The following is a 4894-nucleotide window of genomic DNA, read 5'->3' as shown; positions in this document are numbered from 1 at the left end:
CTGTACAGCTTATAGCCCTTGACATTCACTGCCCAGTCATGCATTGGGTCCTACCATGTTTCAGTGATGAAGCTGTTAAAAAGCCCTATTTCATCCTAGAGTATTTCAGAGGAGGAACTTCCAGTAGAGATTGCACAAGACACTGGTGAAACTCATCTGAAATGCCATGTACAGTTGTAGTTACCCATGTGCAAGAGATTAAATCAAAACAGGAAGGGATACACAGAGGGGGTAACTGAATGATCAAGGGATTTGGGAGTTTATTGTACGAGAAGGTACTAAAGAGCTTGGTTTGTTTAGCCCAGGAAAATAAATGTTAAAAGGACATATGGGCTGTGGCCCCACAAGCAGGAATGTGTGTTTCCCTGGGGACAAGTAGTGGCAGCATATGTTGAGCTGCTGCTACTTATCCTTGGGGAACACCCAGGCCATGCACGCTCCAGTGCACAGCAGGTTACCCAGGGTGGGGTAGGAGAGCCTGGAGCCGGCAGCTATGCTGGTCACAGCAGCCTTACCTGGGGGGCCTCAGGGAGCTGCAGCCACAGTGTTTTCCTGCAGCAGGAAGCCTGGCTGGCAGCTGAAGCATGGCTCCGGCTGGCCAGGCTCTGGTTTTGGGTGGCATGTGCTACTGCCACATGCATCACCCTGGTTTTTTTTGGCATGGAATTTTTTGACCCCGGGATTTCCCAGGGTCAAGACAATTCCCTGCACTGCAAAGTAGCAGCACAGAGAACGCCTAGATTTGCAATGCTGCATACCACATGCCTTTGATCATCTGAATGAGGCCATGATTGCTCTGATAAATACATGTGAGGAGGGGTAAGTATGAGGAAGGGAAAAAAATTATTTAAACTAAAACACAGTATTGTCATGAACAAAGGGTACATACAGGTTGGGAAGGAAGGTGAAAGGAAGGTGAAAGGAAAGGGAGGTTTTGAAACAGCTTTCCAAAAGGAATAGTTAGGACAAAAACCTAACTACCTTTAAAATGGAATTTGATCTCTTTATGACAGAAGTTGTATAAACACAGTTGCCTAAGATGGGGCATTCGACTCAGTGACCTCAGAGATCTTGTCCAGTCCTATGTTACTATGAAGTCAAGCTAAAAATACTGAAGTTTTAAAAGTCAGAAAACTGTTTATAAGTGTGAGATGATTGGATGCCTTATTTTATGGTTAAGATTAATGTGTGCAAAATACTGTCTTTAAAAGAATTACAGGAGCTCTTTGTTTGTCTGAGGATCATAAACATGTCGCTAAAAGCATCTTAAAGCCATTTTAGTCTGGTATCTATATTACTAGGCGAGGGAGTGCCAGCCATGAAAGAGCAAAGGCCAGCCAGTTCCAAGCACAGTATATTTCAGTTGTTTTTATGCCTGTGTTTATTCTATTGCTTGGTGCAAGCTTTGTGATCCAACTGATATCTGTTGAGATGTTATTTTTAAAATACTTAGTTTCACTGAAAAATACCTATTCATATCTATGAATATAGGTATTAATACCTATTTAAAATACCATATTCATCTAGTCATATTTGCATGAAGAGAGCAGTTTCTCTGCCTCAAACAAGACCTTTCCTTAAAATGAATAGGTGGCAGTCCAGAAGGGTGAATATTTTAAATTAATACTGAATAAATTCTTCCACATGGGATACAGTAGACAGAAAGCTGCCAGGATGTATATAAAACCAAGTCCCTGATTAACTGTAATAATTAAAGTTTTTATATCATTCTTTTGAAGGTTTTGATCAAGTCTTTTTTTCAACTTTAGGGGTCATTATATTCTACTTAAGTAAATGCCCCATGGAGTTACTATTGAATTTAGTATTCTCTTCTGATTCTTAAGAGGAAGGAGATACACACGCACATACAACAAAGCCTGTGGTTATGGAGCCATAACATGGCCTTCAATAGCTGCCACGTTCTACTTGTAAGGTTGCTCATCAAGCCCTTCCATATAGCTGTGGCCAATGGCCAACACACTGGGGAGAGGCAGCCATTTCTCCTTCAAAAGCCAACTTAAGCATTTTCACAATGTGAATTCCACTCAACAACCTCTGCAGCATTGCAAACCTACTAACTCCATGCCAAACCACTCTGATGTCCAATCTAACCCTCTAAGTGAAAGAGGATGCTTCCCCTTCTCTCTCAACAAATATCAATTACGCATTAAATCCTTCACTGTGCTCATCTCATGGTTCCTCACCACAGTTTCACTCCTTTGCCATGTTTATCTGTTTGGCTAGGGACAGACATTCGAAAATCCTGAGCCTGAATTGATTCAATCTTTGCAAGTTAGTCTAACCTGGCTAGGCTGAATCAGTTTATGACCAGACAGACATCCCAGAAATGCAGGCAAATGCCTGCAGTGGTTCAGGCTAGAAGCTGGGAGGTGCTAGAGCAGCCCTCCCCTCCCTTCTACAGCGCTGAGCTGGGGGTGGGGAGTGGCCAGACCCTCCCCCCCCCCACATAGGATGCTATGATTAGGGAGGGGTTCCCCTCCCCCCAGCAGGGAATGTTTGTCACCCCTAACTCAGTGTTTATCAGCCCACTAAGAAAACAACAGAGGGACATTACCAGCTACCTGTTGATTCTGCCTTTGTCCATCTGTCACAGCTCTGGAGGTAGCCAGAGGTCTGCTAGCTAATGCTGAGAGGTGCCTGTGAGGGACAGGGAAATGCCTGCTTAGCAGAGAGTGGGGAGGGGAAGTGGGGAGCAGGGGGAAGACAGGCAGATGCCTGCAGAGACTGCTGGAGATGCAGCCATGGAGCAGAGAGCCCCGCTCAGCCCAGAGAGCATGCTGGGATGCTGGGGTAACCTGGTTTAACTTAAACCAGCAAGGGGTCTGGGACAGACATTACATAAATCAGATTCACCCGTATCAGTTAAGTCTAATATTACATTCAACCAGGTTTATCTCAAACTTGTTTCAGCCATTTTCAAAGTCGTTTATGTGCACTGAACATCTGTTCTGTTACAGGTTTAAACCAGTTTCTGATCACTTAAACTGGTTTGTGTAATGTCTGTCCCTAGCCTTTAAGTTTGTGATTTCAGCTTTCAGAACACTTCCTTTTACAAAGGAAAGAAACGGAGGCATAAGTTATAGAGTCTGAACTTTACAAACAGCTGGTCAAATTCTAAGTCAATCCACTTTTAGTATTCATCAAAGCCTGATCCTTCAGTAATTATTTTACTGTGCTATAACTGTTTTAATACTATGTTCATGGAGTCAAATAAATTAAAAATTCATCATCTTACCTGTCCAATTCATTTATGCGAATGAGATTTCTTGATACTGGTGTTCATGAATATCTGATCAATCCATTATCTACAAGAAGAAAGTCATGTTAGTATTAAAAAGAAAAAAAATATTACTATTATTTTCCTGGCAAAAAAATCAGAGACAAAATATATTATTGGTTTAAGGTGACATGACCTTATTGACTTTAATGCAACTAAAGTACTTTAAAACCACAGGTTAATTTGGCTTCATACATTTTCACAAAAATGCCTAAATGAATTTACAAAAATGGGAGAAATAGAGAAAAACATCATACTACTGTGTACCCATCAGCACCCGCCACTGGACCCTCCCCCAAACCCCGACCTCCCCCCACAACAATATGGGATGCATTTTACCTTTCTCGGTAGTATACTGAGACTAGATGACTGACAGAAAAGCACAGTGCCTACCAAAATAAATCTTTCTTGTTGTCTTTCCACAGGTCATACCCTTTTCATGTTCTCTTTGTGAACAAATAACTTATCCAAAGTTCACTGGACAGTTTATCTTTCAGAAAAGAAGACTAATTAGATATAAAACAACCAACGTCACTGTGCCAATTAGTTGTAGTATCTTCTCTCATTTAACAGTCTGAGAAAAAACAGAGTATACAGGTAGCAGCAAGGACATTCTGGGTAGCGTATGGAACACGTGAGCAACAGTAATGCCAAGTTATCAGGGTATTCTAGTGTTCGGCACCATTGCAGGAAAGCTAATGAGAATCATAAATCTTTTTGCCAATAACATAACACCTAGCAGCCAAATAATTTCGAGATAAATGAACTGCGTGGGTGTGTGTACACTCATGTGTTTACTTGCATAATACAGTGTTGAATACAGCAGAAATATACATTTACATCCAAGGTATCAAAGATTGAAACTAATCACCTGGGTGTGACATGAGGCAAAAAAGTAGTTTAAGGGTGGAGTTTAGCAAAATAGTTCATAATCCCTGTTTTACCAGAACAGAAATCAGATGCCAGATTCATCTGGACTTGGAGATTTAATGGAGTTATACCAGGGATAGTGATAACCCAAACTGTCTACCTCCTAGAACTCCCAAAAAGAAGCCTGAAAACTATGAGTTCCAGCCCTGGAGTCCCAACCTATCTGGCAGTGGTTTGCTTATTTTTTTTAATTGTACAACTTTTCTGTTGGAGCCCCATTTGAAATGGGACTGCATGAACAAGACATATTTAAAAATGTGGGATCATTGGTTTTGATTTTAGATTGTTTTGTTCAAAGGTACATTTTCCAGCTTCTATTTACTTTATCATGCAACAAAAGCTTATGGCTATATTCTACCACGGATCTGTTTTGGAAGTCCTAATTGCTTCCATAAGGAAGTGATTTCATGCACTGATGGCATGACTACTCCCTCACATTGTCTTCCCAACATGAAAATGGCATTTTCATAGTTTCATAGTTTCTAGGGTCGGAAGGGACCTGAGCAGATCATCTAGTCCGACCCCCTGCCATGGCAGGAAAGAGTACTGGGGTCAAACGACCCCAGCAAGGTGTTCATCTAACCTCCTCTTAAAAACCCCCAGGGTAGGAGCCTGCACCACTTCTCTTGGAAGTTGGTTCCAGACCCTAGCCGCCCTGACCGTGAA

The 4894-nt window shown here is 41.7% G+C and overlaps 1 protein-coding gene across 3 annotated transcripts in view; it reads right to left on the bottom strand.

Annotated features, from left to right (window-relative positions):
* PRLR (prolactin receptor) overlaps nt 1-4894 on the bottom strand; it is a 210787-nt gene that overhangs the window by 66494 nt on the left and 139399 nt on the right. For all 3 annotated transcript variants that reach the window (XM_019517974.1, XM_019517976.1, XM_019517975.1), the window contains one exon: nt 3257-3326. The gene's annotated coding sequence lies outside the window, so the exon portion shown is untranslated. The remainder of the gene's footprint in view (nt 1-3256; nt 3327-4894) is intronic.

The sequence above is a fragment of the Gavialis gangeticus genome, unplaced genomic scaffold, assembly GCF_001723915.1.
Source record: "Gavialis gangeticus isolate Ggan-Ray unplaced genomic scaffold, GavGan_comp1, whole genome shotgun sequence".
NCBI lineage: Eukaryota > Metazoa > Chordata > Crocodylia > Gavialidae > Gavialis > Gavialis gangeticus.
The sequence above is the reverse complement of the archived record's forward strand: the minus strand, read 5'-3'. Positions and strand labels throughout refer to the sequence as shown.